The sequence below is a fragment of the Oryx dammah genome, unplaced genomic scaffold, assembly GCF_014754425.2.
Source record: "Oryx dammah isolate SB20612 unplaced genomic scaffold, SCBI_Odam_1.1 HiC_scaffold_11, whole genome shotgun sequence".
NCBI lineage: Eukaryota > Metazoa > Chordata > Mammalia > Artiodactyla > Bovidae > Oryx > Oryx dammah.
Genome location: NW_024070195.1, coordinates 31136478 through 31159452, shown reverse-complemented (window position 1 = coordinate 31159452; position 22975 = coordinate 31136478).

Below are 22975 nucleotides of genomic sequence, written 5' to 3'. Positions count from 1 at the left end.
CTGGGAACAGAGGGCTTTAACTTCTATTGTGTGAAAGCCTGTGATTCAGGAGTGGGAGGCTGGTATTCCAGTGAAACAGAATCTTAGGTAGATCTGTTGCTCAACAAACTTAACCCCGTGGAAGTCTCTGCTTTACAAAATAAAGCAGTTCAGAGCTGTGGCTTACCAGTGCTACCCATAAGGATAGAGTTGAGTCTCACGGCAAGAGAATGCCAAAAATGTAAAAGATGATAATAAGGAAGATGGGAAAAACTGAAGGAAGAAGGGCGGCAGGAGAAGGAGGTGGGGGTGTGCGGACAGACGACCTGAAGGAGGGAAAGAATAAAGATGCAAATCAGTCTTGTATTCTGTCATCTTTCTAAATGCTACATAAATAGGCCTTTTCCCCCTGTGCTATTAATGCTCCTTTTTTCCTGGTAACAATATTAAAATTGCATTGAAGCAGTTTGTAAGTTTCACAATTATTCTTTGCTTGCCCAGACACCACACTGTTTTGTCCATGGTTCACACAGAATTGCACGCTCTTAACAACAACAATAAAAAAAGTAGACCTTGGCTCTTCTCTCTGATTAATCTGCATTAAATATAAATAAAGACCGAATCTCAGAGTTGAGAATGACCTCAGGCTTCTACTCCTCCAAAGTTTTACTAGATGCATAAATCCATATATAATCACCGATTAGATGAATTACTTTTTTGGATAGAATTTTCTGGAAAAGCATCCTTATACTAAGCCCTAAATTGCTTTTGTGGGATTTTTCGTTCAGCAGTTCTAGTTCACTTTTTGAAGCTATGAAGACAGAGTACTCTGTGAAGACAGAGTTAGTTTTCCAACTGACTGTTTTCAGAATATGTGAAGATAGCCATCATCACTCACTCTAAGTTCCCATTTCCAAGTAAAATATCCTCAATCCTTTGAACTAAATTTCACAGGAACTAGATCCTAGGATCTTCACCAATCTTAAGACCTTCACCTTAATAGGATCTATTAAGTACATATATGTTTACAAGTAAAGTTTTCTCATTATAGAAGTAATATATTTATTGAAGAAATTTTGCAAAGGTGGAAAAACACAAGATTTAATGTGAGAATTCAGTGAAGTAATACATGTAAAGTGTTTAGCACAATGCCTGGCACACAGTAGCACTCAATATATGTTAGCAGCCACAAAAATGAACACAGTCCTTTTCTTACTACTTAGACACAGATTTCTTATTTTTTAAACAGACTTTTTTTTTTTTTTAAGGTTCATGGCAAAATTGAGTGGAAGGTACAGAGATTTCTCATATAGCCCCTGCCTTCACACACCCATAGCCTCTCTCATTATCAGCATCCCCCATGAGTGTGGTACATTTGTTACAAAAGATGAACGGACACGGACGGACACGGACACATCATTAGCCAAAGTCCATAGTTTACACTAGAGGTCAGTTTTAGGTGTTGTACATTCTTTGAGTTTAACAAATATATAATGACACATTCACCATTACTGTCTCTTACATGACAGTTTCACTCCCCTAAAAATCCTCTGTGCTCTTCCTATTCATCCTTGCTTCCCCTCTAACCCTTGGCAATCACTGACATTTTAACTGTCTGTAGTTTTGCCTTTTCCAGAATGTCATATAGCAGGAATCATACAGCATACCGTATAGAATTTTCAGATTGGCTTCTTTCGTTTAGCAATATGCAATTACGTTTCCTCCATGTGTTCTGTGGGAACATAAGTTTCAACTCACTTGGGTAAATATTGAGGAGCATGATTGCTGGATCATACTGTACGAATATGTTTTGTAAGAAACCGCCAGAAACTGCCTTCCAAGTAGCTACACCACTTTGCATCTTAGCCAGCAATGAATGAGATTTCCTGTTGTTCCACACACTTACCAGCCTTTGATTTTGTAAGCATTTTAGAAATTTGCCTTTCTAAAAGACGTGTAGTGGTATCTCATTATTGCTTTAACCTAGCTTCTTAATGATATATGATATTGAATATCTTTTTTCATTTGCTTATTTGCCATCCACAGATCTTCTTTGGTAAGATGTCCAGATTTTTTGCCCATTCCCTGTTTGTTTATTTTCTTATAGTTTCTTTTTGTTTTAAGAGTTTTTTTTATATTTCAATTAACAATCCTATATCAAATATGTATTTTGCCTGCACAGTTGGTGGAAATGTAAATTGATGCAGCCACTATGGAAGATGGTATGGAGATTCCTTAAAAAACTAGGAATAAAACCACCATATGACTCAGCAATCCCACTCCTAGGTATATACCCTGAGGAAACAAAAATTGAAAAAGACACATGTATCTCACTGTTCACTGCAGCACTATTTACAATAGCTAGAACACAGAAGCAACCTAGATGTCTATTGACAGATGAATAGATAAAGAAGTTGTGGTACATATACATAATGGAATATTACTCAGCCATAAAAAGGAACACATTTGAGTCAATTCTAATGAGGTGGATGAACCTAGAGCCTATTATACAGAGTGAAGTAAGTCAGAAAGAGAAAAACAAATATCGTATTCTAACACATATATACGGAATCTAGAAAAATGGTACTGAAGAATTTATTTACAGGGCAGCAATGGAGAAACAGACATAGAGAATAAACTTATTCTCTAAGGACATGCGGAGAGGGAAAGAGCGGGTGAGATGTATGGAGAGAGTCACATGGAAACTTACATTACCATATGTAAAATAGATAGTCGATGGGAATTTACTGTATGTCTCAGGAAACTCAAACAGGGGCTCTGTATCAACCTAGAGGGGTGGGATGGGGAAGAGATGGGAGGGAGGTTCAAAAGGAAGGAGATATAAGTTTACTTATGGCTGATTCATGTTAAGGTTTGATAGAAAGAAACAAAATTCTGTAAAGCAATTATCCTTCAATTAAAAAATAAATAAATTTTTTTAAAAAATGTATTTTGTAAATAATTTCCCCAACTCTGTGATGTGTTTTTGCAGCTGCTTGGCAGTGTCTTTTGCTGAGCAAAAGTTTTTAAATTTAATGAAGTCCAGTACAGATTTATTTCATGGATTGTGCCTCTGGTGTTTGATCTAAAGAGTTTTCATCAGGGAATTCCCTGGTGGTCCAGTGGTTAAGACTTCACCACCACAGACCCAGGTTCAATGCCTGGTTGAGGAACTAAGATCCCACAAGCCTCATGGTATGGCCAATTAATAAATAAAAAATATTAAAAAAATTTTAAGTCTTCATCATAGCAGAAGTCATTGAGGTCTTCTATATTATCTAAGAATTTTATAGTTTTGCATTTTACATTTAGGTCTATAATCCATTTTGTGTTAATTTTTGTGAAGGGTATAAATTCTCTATCCAAATGATAATGATGATGATGATGATAAAGAGGATTTGCATGTGGCTGTCTAGTTGTTCCAGCACCATTTGTTAAAAAGACATTATTTTTTCTCCATTTTATTCCTTTTGCTCCTTGTCAAAAATCAGTTGACTATGCATATTTATGTAACTCTATTTCTGGACTTTTATTCTGTTCTTTTTATCTGTTTATCTCTTTGTTCACCAATATGACATTGCCTTGATTACTGTAGCTTTCTAGTAAGTCTTGAAATCAGGTAGTGTCAGCTCTCTGATTTTGTTCTCCTTCAGAATTGTGTTGGCTATTCTCAATGTTTTGCTGCTTCATACAAACTTTAGAATCAGTTTGCCAATATCCACAAAATAACTTGCTGGCATTTTGATTGGGATTGCTTTGAATCTAAAGAGCAAGTTGGGGAAAACTGACCTCTTCCATATTTAGTCTTCTTATCCATGTATACGGACTGTCTCTCCATTTTTCTAGCTTTTTCCTTGATTTCTTCTACCAGTGCTTTATACTTTTTCTCACATAGATTATGGATTCATTTTATTAAATTTATGCCAAAGTTTCTCTCTCTCTCTTTTTTTTAACCTTTGTCCATGTTTTAACTAGGTTGTGTGTGTGTGTGTTGTGAGGTGGCTGTGTGGGTGTATAATTGTTAAGAGTCCTGTCTATATTCTGGATATGAATCTGTTATCAGATATATGCCTTCCAAATATTTTCTCCTATTTTCTGAGTTGTCTTTTTCTTGACAGTGTCCTCACTATCAAGCATTTTCACTTTTGATGAAGTCTAGTTCATCTATTTCATTGTTGATGATCATACTTTCAGTGTCAACACTGAATATTTTTTATGGCCACATAGTATTCCTGATAACTGTACTTTTTTCCTTTTCTTTTGAAATAATTTCATTTTTTTATTTTTTAAAAAATTATTTATTTTAATTGGAGGCCAATTACTTTACAATATTGTATTGTAAATTGTATTGTATTGTATTGTATTGTAAATTCAGACTTACAGAAAATTTGCAAGGAAAACACAAAAAGCTCTTATATACCCTTTGTCAGACTCTTGATATAAAAGGACCCAAGAGGAGATACTACTTTTCATTGATTTGCCATGATTCTTTAATCTCCTTCAATCTGAAATAACAATCTTGACAGTCTTTGAGATTGTGGGCCAATCATTGTATAAAAAGTACATCCTTTGGGTTTTTTAAAAGATTCTTATTTATTTGGCTGCTTTAGGTCTTAGTTGTGGCACATGAGATCTTCTATCTTTCTTGTAGTGTGCAGGACTGAGGCAAGATATAGATGGGTTCCAGGTTAGACATTTGCAACTGGCCTCCTGCTTGCATTTCATGGGGCATGAGGAAGTGAGCTTCTGCCTGGAACTTCCAACTATTAGCATTTTCTGAGACAAGACATAGATGGACTCTTAGGATAGTCAGCCTCCTATTTGCCCTCCGAAATAGAAGTAGCAACAAAAACAGGGTAAATAGCCAGTCTTTGTCTCTTGTAAACACCTTAAGGTAATAGTCATGGCAACAGTCAAGGTAAGAGTCATGGCAAGGACAAGGAAGGGCAAAATCTTGTTTGAGTAAAGGATTAAGGGATCTCTGCTCCTCCCCCCGCCCCCCCTTCCCCTCCGCCCCGTTTTGGGACAAGGGAGACACTATGAATGCACAGAAAGACTTCTTGTGGGTCAAAGGTCAAGAGGACATGCCAGGTCATAATGAGTCTTTCTCCTCTCAGAAGCCTTCACTTGGAGATCCATCTTGGCTGAAGGGTGCCTGTACATCCACGTAGGGTAGGTCAGGTGTGGAAGAAGAATCCAGATAATTGGCCTGAAGGAAGACAAAACCCTCAAGAACTGAACTATATAAATGACTTAAGCACCTCTGTACTGCATTCCTCCTCCACACCCTTACTCTCTGGATGCCCATCACCATTTCCCTGTTTGCTCTCCCTCTTGTGATTTGTCTCTAATAATACACTTCATACCTATATCTGCAGTTTCTGCCTACATAACAAAGGCATTTTTCACTGAGGGAAAAGATCCAGGGAAAAATAGCTCCTAGCCCTCTAGCCCTTGCTGGTCTGATGGCTAGGATTCCTGGTTCTCATCCAGGCTACCCAGGTTAAATTCCTGGACAGGGAATTAAGATTTTGCTTCATGCCACCATTCAGTGCTCCTTCACTGAGATCAAGATCTTTAGTTGTAGCAGGTGGGATCTTGTTCCCTGGCCAAGGCTCGAACCCAGCCCCCCTGCACTGGGAGCATGAAGTCTTAGCCACTGCACCACCAGGGAATTTCCCTCCTTTGGGCTTGATGCTTCCTCATGATTGCACTGAGAATATAAGATGTAGACCAGACAAAAGTGGTGCTGTGTTCTTATTGTAGCCTGTGTGTAGCATGTGATGTTGACTTGTCATATTCATATTTTTCTACTTCTATCATTTCTTTGGGGTTACTCAGTTGGCATTCTACTGCAATGGAGAATTTTTCTTCTCTTCATTTAATTATTTAATAACATACATGTGCACTCACAAATTCCCAGTTTATTTAATGGGTCATAAAGAAGGCTGAGCATTGAAGAATTGATGCGTTTGAACTGTGGTGTTGGAGAAGACTCTTGAGAGTCCCTTGGACTGCAAGGAGATCCAACCAGTCCATTCTGAAGATCAGCCCTGGGATTTCTTTGGAAGGAATGATGCTAAAGCTGAAACTCCAGTACTTTGGCCACCTCATGCGAAGAGTTGACTCATTGGAAAAGATGTGATGCTGGGAGGGGTTGGGGGTAGGAGGAGAAGGGGACGACTGAAGATGAGATGGCTGGATGGCATCACGGACTCGATGGACGTGAGTCTGAGTGAACTCCGGGAGTTGATGATGGACAGGGAGGCCTGGCGTGCTGCGATTCATGGGGTCACAAAGAGTTGGACACGACTGAGCGACTGAACTGAACTGACTGACTGAATCTGTTACTGAGGTTTCCCAGATAGCACAGTGGTAAAGAATCCACCTTCCAATGCATGAGACGTAGCAAGAGACACAGGTTCAATCCCTGGATCACAAAGATCCCTGGAGGAGGAAATGGCAATCCACTCCAGTATTCTTGCCTGGAAAGTTCCATGGACAGAGGAGCCTGGTGGGCTATAGTCCATGGGGTTGCAAAGAGTTGGACACGACTGAAGGTCTGAGCACACAGCATACACAGCACAACCTGTTACTATTGTCATTTATTTTGATACTTATCCCCCTAGATTTGGCCAGTTAAGAGCCTCTTCAGGCTGGCTTCTGTGTCCATTGGAACATCCTTATCACTGAGTGTTTTCTTACTCTCTGATACAACATCTAGGCACAACTTATTCTTTGTTACTTGTGACCCTGGAAGGATTTCTTATTTTCCATAGATACATGCCTCTAATTTTTTTCAAAGAGAGGACTTTTGACTCTTTGCTTCTGCACTAGGAGAGGCTATGTGAAAGTGAAAGTGGTTCAGTCATGTCTGACTCTTTGTGACCCCAGGGACTATACAGTCCATGGATTTCTCCAGGCCAGAATACTGGAGTGGGTAGCCTTTCCCTTCTCCAGGGGATCTTCCCAACCCAGGGATCGAACCCAGGTCTCTCGCATTGCAGGTGGATTCTTTACCAGCTGAGCCACAAAGGAAGCCCCAGGAGAGACTATAGAGGTTTGGAAATTTGAAGATTACTCATCACCACAAGTAAGAACAAGAACAATAACATTAAATACGCTTTTAAGTGGTTACTAAGTACCCATGCTTATTCTCTGCTGTTTGTATTTATATACTAGTGGGATCCTCATAATACACTGTAAGATAGGTACGATTATTACTCCCATTTTAAAGGTGAAGAAACCAAAGCACAAATAGATTGCCTAGCCTTGGTAAGTTGAGCCAGAGTGAAACCCGAGTAGCCTGGTTCAAGACCTTGTGGTCTTTTGTGTGCAGGAAAATGTATCCACTTTCAGCGGCCAAAGAGGCTGAGTGCGGCCTTCCTCCTCGGGGCTCCGGGACTTCTTTTTCACATGTCCCTGCGTGATGCCTGTCACATGACTTTGCTTGCAAATGACCTGATGGATGGCCCCAAGCAACTTATCCTGCTACCTGACATGGAGGATGCTCTCAATAAATGTTTACTTGTTGATGAGGAATTTAGGCTAACTGAATATGACTTTCCTGAGGTCACAGTGATGCTGTGTGACACTGTCTAAAATTCCTGTCTTCTCAGTCTCCACCAAGGGACTGTTCTTTCTCCTGCATCAGGCTGGTTCATCAGCCACATTCATCACTTAAAAAGTACTTTGCACTTTTTCTCTACATCAAGCTCTTCCTTCTAGATAATAGATGAGTTGAAACACTGTGCGAACATGATGCATGTTCCTTTACGTAGTCCACGTTTTACAGTGGCAAAAATAAAAAAGGACTGGATTTTAAATTAAAATAAACTGTAGCAGGACGTTTTACAGTGGCAAAAATAAAAAGGGACTGGATTTTAAATTAAAACATACTGTAGCAGGACAAATTCTGAGGGGGCATGAAGAAGGACTTACAAGATTTGGACTTGTCTTCAGTGATCTGGGGGTGGGTTTAAGGAACCACTACTTCATTCTAGATCGGAGGCTATTAAAAATCAGGGACACTTTTTGGCTTGAGTATATGAATAAATCTTAACTATGAAACAGGAGGAATGAAGCCAGGCTATCTTTGGTATCATTGGTAAAGAAGCAGCCACCACTCACAGTAGCCAGGATAAGGGAATGTGATCATTTTGGGAGTCTGAACAATGTTCACATTTTTGTCTCTGTTCAGATGTGAGTGCAGAAGATTCCTTTATCCAGATTCCTCGTAGTCCTAGGATATTTTGTGATGTTGTATATTCAGCAGGAGAAGACTGAAGCCAAGCTGATCATGCCTGGCAGATCATAGCTATCAGTGCTGCTTCTCCTGTCTCACTAATGAGATATGGTACCTGTGATAGAGATTCCTTGCTCACCTTGGCAACCTCACATTGTAACTGGCCCGTCAACAATCACCAATAGTAACCAATAATATCCTATACCTACGAATGTCCTCCACCTTTTCCATAAGTAGAAAATCAGCAAAAGTAATATGAGTATTTTCAAAGGGCTTCTGAAAGAAAAATGAAATAAGTGAAATGCCCCCAAGACAACTAGAGGAAAACAGAAGATGGGGCTGGATGATGGGCTTTGAAAAAGAGGAACGTTGTGTGAGTACTGCAGCGGTGTGGGAAGACATCGAGAGGATGGAACTTGGGCTGGACTTCAGAAATGAATTGAATTTGGGGAGGAAAATAAGAAAGAGGTGGACCGTTCAAGTGGGGAGGACCACACTACTGATGGAGGGTCAGCTTGGGCCCTGTTATCACCAAGGTCAGCTTTGGCTTTGTCAACACCAAGTGGAGATGAGGGCAGAGGAAGAAAGAGACGGGCTCCAGGACTGGGCCAAGTCCAGTACTAGACTTGTGGCCTCAAGATAACACTGCAGCAGACCAAATTAACTGCCTAAGCACATCATTGTCATCAAGAATTCTCACAAAGAGAACCTGGCTTATCTTAAACAAAAATCTTGAAAACAGCAAAATCTCAGACAAGACAGAGAGCCCATTCTTGGAATCCTAAGATAAGGACTGGTCCTTGGAAAACAAGAGGCTTGAAAGATAGTGAATTGTATCAAGCAGGCTGAAGTTCTATACAATGTTCCTCTCACTTGGTGTTTGGAGCGATTCTAGAGACCAGGATGGGGCTAAATTTCAGGCACGGGTCAAGTGCCCCAGGTATGAGAAGTGAAGCACTGGAACCCCTGGAGCTTAACACAGGTCTCAAGTTTGAATCTCACCTCCTGTTTTTACTAGCTGGATATCCTCAAATAAATAAATCACTTTACTCCTCTCCATGCCAGTTTTCTCATCTGTCGAGTTGAGGTCTTGATACTCATACCCTACATCACTGTGAAAATTAAACACCGTAAGACTTATAAAGCATTTGACCCAATGTCTGGCCTCAGTCCATTTTAGCCATCATCGTTGTTATCATCATCTGTTTCATCGTCGGCATTATCATCATCAAAAGAAGAGGATGCGCTAAGGTGGCAGGAATCAGATGATGACCCCCCAGACCAAATCCAGCCCCCACATGTTTTTGCCAATCAAGTTGTATTGTAACACAGCCACATGCCTTCATTTATGTATTAATATTTTCTATAACTGCTTTCTCCACAATAGTAGTTGCAGTTGCAATTGAGACCTCAAGATCCATAAAGCTGGAAATACTTGCTATCTGGCCCTTTCCAGAAGAAGTTTGCTGAGTTCTGCTCTAATGCAAGAGAAGTCCAGTGACCATGCCTATGGCGCCTGCTATGAGGACTTCATGTGAACCAAGCACAGGAGTAACAAAGTACGAAGAAAAGGTTGACCAGGTAAGTTGAGGCACACATGTTTGCAAAAGGATAGTCTTTTACAATGAAGAATATGAAATAAGGACTTTCCTGGCTGTCCTGTGGTTAGGACTCTGTGCTTCCAAAACAAGGGCATGGGTTTGACCCTTGGTCAAGGAACTAAGATCCCACATTCTGTGGAGCACTGCCAAAAGATAAAAAGTAAATAAATACTTACAAAAAAAAGAATGTGAAAAATATGCCTTATTTCAACCATCTTAGCTCAGTGGAAATAACTCTGTCTCTCTGGAACCAGATACATAATTTAGGGGACTCAGCATAAAATGAAAATACAGGGTCCCTGGGTCAAAAAGTATTCAGAATTTCAGGAAAATGACAGTGTAGGGCCCTTTCGCGCAGATTGTATGGTTCTGTCTCATACACATACACACACACACCCTACACTAACAGGAGTATTCCATAACTGAAGAGCAATCTAAAGGCTGTCAATTGCAAACTGAGACTTGGGTTTTCTGTCTCTTTCCCTGCCAGAGCATTTTCCCCTATAAATGATTTCTCTACAGCCACAATCTCCTCCTCTTTTCATTTTGATACAGCAGTAAAAGCAGTTTCCCTCCATCTCACGCTCCCTCTTCATTCTAGCGTGACACATTCGTCTTATCGTTCAGATGGCAGAGGAAAACTGCCGGTCTCTGATTTCTCTTTTTCCATTCGTTACAGCATGCCATGCCCAAAATAGTCTAGTCCGCCTTCACCGTGGCCCCACGCTCACCACGCCAGGATGAAAGCCACCGTTGTCTGTGTTGGCCCTTCCTGGGCTTCAGAGTGTCTGGAGTGTGTAAAATTGTACAGATAAAAGTCTTGGGGAGAATGACACGCATGGGAGCAGTCACAGGGCAGCTAAGTTGATCTCTGTTTCCTTCCTAGAAACAAGAATGTACAAGCGGCTGCGGTAGGGGGGTGGTCTGTGAAACAAAAACTCACGGAGTACCTGGTTTGCCCAAAGGGGGGGCGGATATCACAAAAAGATAAAGATGGATGGGTTGTGTTTTGTTTTGAATGCTCTTTTGATAGTCCCCTGGGTGGAAAATGTGTCTATAAATAAGTCTTTTGCAGTTCTTTGTGTGGAAAACATTTGTAGATAGATAGATAAATATGATACTAGACACCTTCCAAAGGTTATTGCATTTTTTTTAATTCTGCAAATAAAAGCCAGAGGCCTTGAGGTATCAAGAGTATAAATGTACAGATGCCAATAGGCCGATTCCAGGTGTGAACACGGATCCAAGTTCCCTGGTGAGACAGGCCCCCACTACAGGGGTCTGGACAACTGAGTGCCCTCAAGATACCTGGGACTCGTCGGTGTGGGTGGATTTTCCAAAGAAGGAGCACCCATCTATCAGGTTCATCCAAATTTGCCAGGCATGAGTCAGATTCCTCCAGGGTTTGACAAAGTGACAGATTACTCTGATAAATTAATTTGTGTTAAGGTGCTAATGGCTGATAACAGGCTCTCTGGTTACTCTCAGATAATATCTATACTTACATGGGGCCAGGTTCTTCGGAGTCTGGCGGCCTCCGTGTGTCCTGTCTCTCCGCCAGCCTGTTTCTCCTTGCTCCTGGCGCATGCTCTCTGCTCTCAGTCTTCTCTGCTATGCACTGGCAGTTTCCTCTGCCTGAGTGCCTTTACATGACACTCTCAAATTCTTCCATCAAAGATCAACCCAATATAATAGCAACAAATGCTGCTTACTATCATTCTAACTATTCTCAAAGAGTTGTTCTGGGACCAGGGGCATTGGCCTCCCCCAGGAAACAGTGAGAAAGGCACCTCCTCATTCCTATCCCCAATCTATTGATTTGGAAACTTGGAGTGGGATCCAGAAACTGTTTTCACAGCACTTTCAGAGGGTTCTGATGCCAGCCAAAGCTCAAGACCACTGTTCTTATTACCTACATATGCTCATTGAATTTTCACAACTCTCCGAGTTAGTTCTGAGGCAGTCTCCATTTGACAGATGAGAAAACTGAGGCACAGGAAGTTTAAGCAATTGAACCAAGGTCAATTGGTAAATGGTTTAGAGCTGGGCTTTGAGTCCAGTCCATGGGGGTCACAAAGTACTGGACACAACTTAGCCACTCAACAAGAACAGCAGCAGTCTGGCCCTAAAATGTGGATGCTCTATGACTCAGCTGTGTTACCTTCTGAATCAATGTTTCTGCAAAACCTTCTGTGATTGCAGTCTCCCAAATCCCACAACATCAACAGCTCTCATATCACTTTCTTCCTTTATGATGCTTATGTTTTCCTTGTCCTTATGTTCCTGGTACCCAATACCTACATTACATTAGCAAACTTTGGTATATGATGAAAGAATGGGTATTAATAATTAAATGGATTGATCAGCGAAACAATAAATGTCTTAACTCAAAAGTAACATGACTAGAATTTTCCAGAGAAATTTTTTAAAAAGTTTTCATATAGAAAAATAACAAGATCCTATTGTACAGCACAGAGAACTATATTTAATAGTCTGTAAGAAACCATAATGGAAAAGAATATGAAAAATAATATGTATATGTATAGCTGAATCACTTTGCCATACACCAAAAAATAACACAACATTGTAAATCAACCATATTTCAATAACAAATTTTTCAGAATTCTATCCCTCACCTACTGAACCAGAGTCACATGGGGGCCTGGGGATCTGTATTTTTAAAAGTGAACCCAAAAACAAGAACCCTGATTTAAGTAAAAGTTGTTCCAACAAATTGACTCCAGGCATATTGAATCCCTGTCTTAACCAGCATTGACAACTGTGGATAGTTTTCTAAGACTAAGGGGAGGGTGTAAATGGGGAAAGGGGGCCCTTTGGCCCTTAAATCCCATCGCAGGGACTAGCTAACCCTTCCTAAAAGAAATCTGGAATGTGCCTCGGATTTTAGACACATTGTGTGATAATCCTTGAATAAGATCAATATAAGAAACACCTGGATTTGGTATCAGCAAGCTGTTCATGGGAAGTTTTTTTTTACCCTCAGAACAAGCAGCCCTTAGCATATATATACATATGGGTCATCTTCCAAAAATGTATTTGTAAGTTGAGTTGTTTGGAACTCAGAAAACACTTTCCCACAGAAGTAATATTAGATAAGAGGGTTCCATTCCTCTGCCAAAACACAAAACCTTGATTTAGAACATTCTGTCTCTGAAATAGCAGTTCAGATGCTCCACGTGGACATCCATGGGAAATGGGACTGGGACCCACCCAACCCGGAACTGGGGATTACGGGAGCACAGTGACTGCTGGGTGAGACTGGGCTGTGCCAGCCTCAGAGACACGCCCTGGTTATCCTCCACCCCTACACACACACACACACACACACACACACGCACACATAAATATATGCACATTCATGCACAAATACACACACATAAATATACACACACACACACACATACACTTACACTTACAACAAATCTACATCCACACATGTACACACATGTACACACACATGTACACACACGATCTGGAAGCTTCTGATCATAGGCTAGAAAGGCAAGGTTATCACTGAAGGAAGACTACACAGGAGCTAATGAAATCTTTGCTCCCTTCACCTGTGCAGTCAGGAACTGCCCCAGATCTTAGCTCAGTGTTTCCCAAATCAGGACAATCAGGAGTGCTGGTACCCTTCTCTCTGATATTCTTTTACCTGGACTTGGAAATACTACCACATAACCTGTCGTTCCAACTTCAGGGCGACCGCAACCACCTTTCCTAATACACTTACAAAAATATTTTTAGGATGAATGCAGAATGAGGGCCATGAACAAAATTGCTTCTAAAAAGTGGAAAAGAGAAATTTTTACTTTTTCCTTGTTTTTGTTCAGTCGCTCAGTCATGCCTGACTCTTTGCAACCTCACAGACTGTAACACACCAGGCTTCTCTATGCTTCACTACCTCCTGGAGTTTGCTCAAACTCAGGCCCATTGAGTAGAAGGTGCCATCCAACCATCTTATCCTCTCTCACCGCCTCTCCTCCTGCCCTCAATCTTTCTCAGCATCAGGGTCTTTTCCAGTGAGTTGGCTCTTTGCATCAGATGGCCAAAGGACTGGAGTTCCAGCTTCAGTTTCCCTTGGCCATTCGTTAATCAGCTGTGTGGCATAAGACCAGGTTCTCTCAGCTTCAGCTTCCCCGTGTATAAAATGTTAGGGAAGGGGAGCTCCTTATAAAATCATTAAGTTCTTTCTAGACCAATATATCCTAGAGTTCCATAAAAATTCTTCCCTCTACTTTCTTGTGAAAAGGTTTGCCAGGGTGCCAACTGTTCTACCTTTTCCACACTTGGCAGTGAAATACTGAAAACTCAACTAATCCCAGGCTCAAAGATGCACCAAGAAGAACCAAGGCTGATAAATTACAGTTTCATTTCATTCTTATTACATTTATCTCGTTGAATTCTTACTTGCCAACTGTCAAACTTCATTTGGGGAAGAGCTCGTCGAGTTTAAGAGATTTATCAGCACATAGCAATGATGACATCCCACTCCAGCACTCTTGCCTGGAAAATCCCATGGACAGAGGAGCCTGGTGGGCTGCAGTCCATGGGGTCACTAAGAGTCGGACATGACTGAGTGACTTCACTTTCACTTTTCACTTTCATGCGTTGGAGAAGGAAATGCCAACCCACTCCAGTGTTCTTGCCTGGAGAATCCCAGGGATGGGGGAGCCTGGTGGGCTGCCATCTCTGGGGTCGCACAGAGTCGGACATGACTGAAGCGACTTAGCAGCAGCAGCAGCAGCAGCAGCAGGAATGATCAAAGTGGTAAAATAATAATAATTAATAGTAGTATTATTTATAATTATTATTAATCAGAATTTTGATTTGGGATTGGTGACACCTGGTAGAATACGATACAGGTACTCCCTTCCACCTGTTAGGACAGTGTGTCCCTGTGATATGCTAGGGGTACATCTGGACTTGGCTTTATGAACCTCAAGAAGATCTAATTAGCTTCCACTGTCATATATCTTTAATAAGATTCGGTTCTCTGATCAGAATAATAATAGAAACTTTCACTTCCACTGCCTCAGAAAAAAATTCAAACCAAAACAAACAAAATGAAAGTAAAAATTATCCTGGATAATACACAACAAAAATTCCCCAAGCCTCAACATCTTCTTAGCCAGCTGTATAAAAATACTGAGGAATTGTTTGGGGTAGGGAGAAAAAGGAAGTCGGGTTCTTGAACCTCCATTTTTCCTGGTCTCAGAAACATCATTTAAAAAATAATAAGGACTTCCCTGGTGGTCCAGGGGTTAAAAATCCACCTGCCAATGCAGGGGACTTGGGTTCAATCCCTGGTCTGGGACCCCACATACCACAGAGCAACTAAGCCCACACACCACGTCTACTGAAGCCCGCGTGCCTAGGGCCCGTGTTCTGCAATGAGAAGCTCATGTGCCACAACTAGAGAAAGGCCACGTGCGGCAACGAAACCCCAGTCACCCAAATAAAATAATAAAATAAAATGAAAAGCAATAGCTACTAGACCTCCTACAGTGGAGGTGATGGATAGATTCAAGGAATTAGGTCTGGAAGAACTATGGACAGAGGTTCATAACATTGTACAGAAGGCGGTGACGAAAACCATCTCAAAGAAAAAGAAATGCAAGAAGTCAAAGTGGTTATCTGAGGAGGCTTTACAAATAGCTGAGGAAAGAAGAAAAGCGAAAGGCAAAGGGGAAAGGAAAAGATACATCCAATTGAATGCAGAGTTCCAGAGAATAGCATGGAGAGATGAAGAAAGCCTTCTTAAGTGGACAATGCAAAGAAATAGAGGAAGACAATAGAATGAGAAAGACTAGCGATCTCTTTAAGAAAATTGGGGATACCAAGGGAACATTTCATGCAAAGATGGGCACAATAAAGATCAGAAACAGCAAGGACGTAACAAAAACAGAAGATATTAAGATGAGGTGTCAAAAATATACAGAAGAACTGTACAAAAAAGGTCTTAATGATCCAGATAACCAGGATGGTGTGGTCACTTACCTAGAGCTAGACATCCTGGAGGGTGAAGTCAAGTGGGCCTTAGGAAGCATCAGCCACAAACAAAGCTAGTAGAGGTGGTAGAATTCCAGCTGAGCTATTTAAAATCCTAAAATGCTATTCAGTAGAAGGACCGATGCTGAAGCTGGAGCTCCAACACTTCGGCCACCTGATACAAGGAGCCAACTCATCGGAAAAGATCCTGATGCTGGGAAAGATTGAGGGAAGGAGGAGAAGGTGGCGACAGAGGATGAGATGATGGCATCATCAACTCAGTGGACATGAGTTTGAGCAAACTCCAGGACATAGTGCCGGACAGAGGAGCCTGTCATTCTGCAGTCCATGGAGTCAGGAAGAGTCAAACACAACTTAGCGACTGAACAAGACCTCCTACTGTGTCAGACAGTATTCTAAATGTTTCATATGCATTATTTATTTCAACCCTCAAAACAAACCCTAGTATAGTATGTATTATTTCCACTTTGTTTAATAAACATTTCTATTCTCATTTATAGATGAAAAATCAAGAGTGGGTGGGAAAATAACCCCAGTAAAGAGCAGGACGGCGAGGATTGAATATCGTCCATCCTAGTTGTTCAAACAGCCCATACCTACCAGTCTGATATCTGAATCCTTGTTCTCCCACATCCTGTAACTTTGAGGAAGTTACTTAGTTTCCTTACATATAACATGGAACTAATAACAGTGCTTACCCTTCAGACTTGTTATAGGTTTCCAACAAAAGCCTACACATAACGGTCTTAGAAAAGCACCTGCCAGATGGTAATTCAATGACACTATTTTCACCGAGTCCAGCAGCTCCCTGTGTTCCTAACCCCCACCCCCGAAGCCTGCCTACATCTGAGCAGGCTTCTATACAGCCCAAGGACAAAAGCAGAACGCTGAGAACAACTCATTCTTACTCTCTAATAATAGATCTTGATTCTCCAAGTGCCCTCCTTGGACCAGCAACAACAGCATCAGCTGGAAGCTGGCTAGAAATGTAGTCTCAACACCATCCCCAGATCTCCTGAGTCAGATTGTACATTTCAACACGATCCCTAGGTGATCTGTGTGCACCATGAATTTGAGAAGCACTGTTCTCAGGCACACACTGTAGCAGTTCTCACTGGTTCTCTTATGGTGCATGCCTGGAGGCTCCTAGCTCTCAAATTTCAGAGGAAAGGCAGAACCTCTAGTGTACACCATAAGCCAGGCTGCCAGGCCTACCTCTGCCTTTCCCATTGTTTTTGTTCTGATTAGTTCAGAATATCTTTCATCTTGCAATCCACCTGGTGAACCATTATTCAAGACTCAACTCACGCATCATGGAAACTGTTCCTCCTGTTCCAAGAAGGAATTCATCACTTCCACCTTGGTTTCCCCAAGGAAGATCAGACCAACGCTCTTCCATATTCTGGACTGGAATCCATAGTAAGAAACATCTTATAGACATGCCTAAGTGTACACACACATCTTTATGCTACTGAAATGTAAGTTTCAATACTTTTACTTACCCTGTGCAATGGACTCAGATATTTTCAACATTACTCTATTCTATTTCAGGTTATATGGATCATAACTGACCATCTGTAAAACCCTGTGCATAACTATCCCTTTCAGAGGAACCACAACATTAGATTGATGACTTAGTTTTATGTTTATTATCTTTCCTAGATAGAGAGGATGTGGCCCCATATCTGACACATAGGAGGTTTCAGCATTGTTTGTTGAATGAATAATGAATGGGTGGGTGGATACTGCTATGATCTGTTTTCACAGCCTGTCGCTACTCCATTCCTTAACTCTTTGGTGCCACTGCCATCATTAAAAGAAAATAATATGAGGGCCTGTTTATGCAGTAATTCAGCAACCTCTAATCATCAGTCTAATTCTGTATAATGAATCTCTACATTCCCAACAGGAATTTTCAACTGAAAAGCCGTACTGTAGATGACTGTGTTGACTAATCAGAGAAAAGAGAAAATGTTTAGTTTGAAGAAGAGTAGTTTTGTTTTGCATATTTGGGGCTTTGGGGGGAGGGTAGGGTTCATGGTTATTTTATTAGTCTCCTATTGTAAATTACATAGGGATTTCCCTATAGCTCAGATAGTAAAGAATCTGCCTGTAATGCAGGAGACCAGGTTCAATCCCTGGGTCAGGAAGATCCCCTGGAAAAGGAAATGGCAACCACTCCAGTATTCTTGCCTGGACAATTCAGTGAACAGAGGAGCCTGGCAGGCTACAGTCCGTGGGGTCTCAAAGAGTCAGACACGACCAAGCAACTAACACATTGTGAATGACACAGAGCTTATGTCGATGTGGCTGAGACATATTTAGAACATCCCGTGTCAGGAGGTGCCAGCCTGCCATTTGAGCCTCTCCCTGAACTCTGCCAGTTCACCTCCATTCTCTCTTTCAACACCTCTGTTCCTCCAGCATGAGAGCCTTGGGCAGAGGTTTATGATGCGGAAAGATGATGATCAACCACATTCATGTATCACTTACATCCCAGCGTGGACCTGATGCTCTAGGGCATGTGACAGGAAGGGGTTTGGACACTAGGAGTCAGGACCTTGAGTTCTGTTTTCCCGAATCACGTGGCCCTGCCAGGAGGGCTGACCTTCCTTCATTCATAAGAGAAGAATGGAAGACTCGAAGACCCAGAAACTAAGTCTGGAAGGAATAGCAACTTTTCAGTCTGTTTTTACTGCAACAAAATAATAAAACAAGCCACTTAATAATCCTTTCGCATTTTGACAGCTTATTCTCAAATATTGCATTTGTATTTGACATTTGAGAGTCTGGATTTTAATCATGGCTTTTAGTAGCTAAGTGATATGCATGACCCCTGCCTCAGTCCCCTACCTATAAAATGGAGATAATAATAGCATCTACCTCATAGAGTTCTGGATGAGGAAAAAAAATGATAGTACATATAAACCGCTCAGAATTGTGCAAGTCACAGAGTAAGAACTTAGTAAATGCCAGCTACTTTAAAGATTATTATCACACATAGAAACCATATATACACATATGATTCCTTTCCCACATTTAGACTTTTAAAGTAATGAAAGATCTTCAAAATAAAATGCTAAGTACCATGTGATACCCTGAATTGGATCCTGGAACAGAAAAGGACGTTAGTGAAAAGACGAGGGACTTCTGAATAAAGTCTGCAGTCTAGCTAATTTAGTGCTAAAGGTAAGTTTTACTTTTGACAAAGTACAAAGATTATGCAAAATGTTAACACCAAGAAAACTCAGTGAGGAGTGTGAGGAACGCTCCGTTCCATCTTTGCAACTTTTTGGTAAATCTAAAATTATTCCAAGATGAAAAGGTTCTTTTTAAAAAGGCCACACAGTTATCGTGTATGCTATAGTTGTGAAGTTAAGCTAGGCACCATAGAAAATCTGGAGACCGGGAAAGCAGGACTTTGTTTTCAAAGAGCTTGCAGTTTCTAAGAACAGGACAGCAATGAATTTATTATAAATTGGTCAGAAAGTCATATATGTCTTAATAGAAGTGGAAACCAACTCTTATCAGCCTAATATAAAGGGTCAGCTTTGCAAAGACCTTGTTCTCTGTGGTTCAGTGTACCGGTACATTAATTAACACAACTCTGTCATCCCTGCTTCCCCTAGTGGGGACCCTGCCTGGCTGGTATTTCAGTGATGGAACTCCCTCCATGTCAGAGGTGATATCTGATGTCTGATTAATTCAGAGGTAAACTTTATTACTTTATTAAATAGGCTGTAGAATGCAAGAGAAAAAGCGTGGAGCTTATAATCGAGCAAAACTGAGATCAATCCTAGTTTCTCCCCAACGTGGGCAAGTTCACTGAACCTCATTTTCCACTGTAACAAGGAGGAAAGAACATTAGACTTGCTGACTGTTATAACAACCAAATGATCAAGTGAGATGATGTCATAGGGACTCTTGGGGTTCAATAGGCTGGTTTTTTTCTTATTGTTAACATCAGTAGTTATGCTCTAGGTTTGTGCCCTGGCAACCACACTCAAGTACTCATCCATTTGTCAGGCACTCAGTTCACTCGTTCCAGACCCTGCTTTGCAGTCAGGACCGTTTGTCAAATGGAGAGGCTGGCAGACCCTCATGGGGGGAACCAGCATAGATGAGGGATCAATTGCACAGGCTTTTAGAGCCAGCCAGCCTGGATTCAAACCCTGGCCTGTCTACTTACCAGCTTGCTACCCGTGTGCCAGTGGAAAATCAACATAACCTCTCAGTGCTTCTTTTTCCCTATGTGTAAACTGTGAGTAATGGTACCTACCCCACAGAAGGACTGGAGAAGGCAATGGCAACCCACTCCAGTACTCTTGCCTGGAAAATCCCATGGGCGGAGGAGCCTGGTAGGCTGCAGTCCATGGAGTAGCTAAGAGTCAGACACGACTGAGCGACTTCACTTTCAATTTTTACTTTCATGCATTGGAGAAGGAAATGGCAACCCACTCCAGTGTTCTTGCCTGGAGAATCCCAGGGACGGGGGAGCCTGGTGGGCTTTCATCTATGGGGTCACACAGAGTCGGACACGACTGAAGTGACTTAGCAGCAGCAGCAGCAGCAGCAGCCACAGAAGGGCAGAGTTCATGGGTTCGATCCCTGGGTCAGGAAGATCCCCTAGAGAAAGGAATGGTTAGTCACTCCAGTATTCTTGCCTGGAAAATCCCTTGGACAGAGAAGCCTTGTGGACTCCAGTCCATGGGATTGCAAGAGTGGGACATGACTTACCGCCTGAACCACCACCACCCTGGAGGTATGTTATGAGGAATTCCCCCACATCAAGTCTCCAGAGCAGTGCTTGGCACATAGCTGGCGCTCAGTAAAAAACAGTTATCACTATAGCTATTATTATTCAACAGCCACTTCTTCTTTGTCTAAAGGTCCAACACCCCATTTTCTTTAGATACAGGAGTGCAAGGTACTCAGAAAGGGAGGCTCTTTCCTCCAGCCCCAGGGAATGAAGCATCATTAGTACAACCGGTCTCTTCTCTAATTCTAGTTAGGTGTAGGTATGTGCCTGGAGTCTGGCCGGGGGCACCTAAAGGAAAATCTGCTGGTACCTTCTGGGGAATTCTTTCTCTCTCCTGGATTGAATGTTGCCTGTTAGGATGTGATGGCAGCTGTCGCACAGCCATGAAAGGAGCTGGGAGAACCACAGAGAGGCTGCCTCAGAGCCCGGACGTCACTGAGCTGCTGCACCATCGATGATTTTTAGCATTTTTTCATTAAAAAAAAATGCTTATAGTTGACCTATGGCAATATTATATGTTCCAGTTGTACAATATAATGATTCATAATTTTTAAGGGCTGCACTCTATTTATAGTTACTATAAAATATTGGCTATACCCCCCCCATACTATACAATATATTCTTGCAGCTTCTTTTACACTTGATAGTATGTGCCTGTTAATCTCCTTCCTGTTTATTGCCCCTCGCCTTTCTTTCTCCCTCCTGGTACCCATTAGTTTTGAATCACCTACCTTGGGACATCTTGTTATATGAGATGGTAAATGCCCTGATTGTTTAATCAGTTTCAGTCAGTGTTTCATTGATATTTTACTTGCAGCCAAAAGCAACTTACCAAATATTGGAGGTCACAAAAGTGGGAGGCAGGATCATTATTCCCAGTGTTATGAATGAGGAACTAAGTTTTGAGGAGGTTAAAATCACTTTCTACAGGGTTATACAGCTAATAAAAAGCAGAGAATGAGCAGGGATAAAAATAATTATATATATGTATTTATAGTGTATATATATATATATATATATTTAACTCTATTTTTTGGCCATACTTCACAGCATGCAGGATCTTCGTTTCCTGACCAGGGAGTGAACCCTTCACTGGAAGCAGAGTCTTAGCCACTGCACTGCTAGGGAAGTCCCCAAAATAAAATATAGTCTTATCTTTGCCATTGAACTTGTTCTTGGTTTATTAACTTATTTCAAAAATATTCATGGAGTCTACAAACACCTTCATAGACCCCATAAACTTTTCTGTCTGTAGGACTTGAGCAGACCTTCCAGTGGACAGAGCAGAGTAAGCACATGTCCCAAGGTATAATGTATGTATTTCTAGGCCTTGTTCAGAGAAAGATCTGCTACTGTAACAGAGAGAGCAGTCTCTAGGAGGACAAATTATTTCCAAGAGGTCTGAGTTGAAAAGTCTATTTCCCACATATTTGAAAAATCAGAGTCCACTATCTGTTTAGTAACCAATTATTAAAGTTAATACTAGTCTGACAAGATACTTGGTTTGATGCCAGCATTTCTTTGACATATAAAAATGCAGGATCAGAGAGGAAAGAACCAGAGTTACCCAGTGTAAACCCTTGTCCTCCTTCTTCCTCCTTGTATCTCTACCATTAAAAATGACTTGCATTCTCCAGCAGGCTTATGGATTTTCATCTTATTCATTTACTCACTCCTTTATTTATTCATTTATTCAAGGAATATTTTAAAGCAGTCACTCTTTCCTCATCAAGCTGGGGAGAACAGTTAATTTAAGTAAACCAAGTATACTCATATCACAATAGCTATGCTTTCCTGAGGTGTTTTACAGGCATTATGATTAGTGTTCTAAACTATTTTTCAGGGGAAACATCATTTTTTTCCCCAAATGATGAGGAAACCAAGTTTTAGAGAGAGATCAAAGCAATTTTCTACAGGGTCATGCAGGTACACAAATGCAGATCAGGAGTTTGAATCTGAGTCACTTAAACTCCAAGGACTGAAATTTTCCCATCAGGAAAGCAGTGCATACAGCAAAGAGATAGGGTTTAGGGCTCAATTCTTGTTGACAATGCTGAAACCAGAGTAAGAGGTATGACATGGGGAGGATGTGTAGAGGATAGGAAAGAAATGAGCCTGAGAGGAGAAAGGGTGTGTGACAGGGCAATGCACCAGGAGAGGTTAACTTAGGCAATCACCAGCAATTGTCGGTTCTTATAGAGAGAGGATGAGCCCCTCCTCTTTTTCCTAAGACATCAGGAGAAATAAGAAAGAACGATATATGCCAGAGAGGTCAAGCTACTAGCAGCTCCAAGACCCAAGAGCCTCCAAAGACAGGAATCCTTTGTCCAGTATAAATTAATTGCCAATATCTAATAA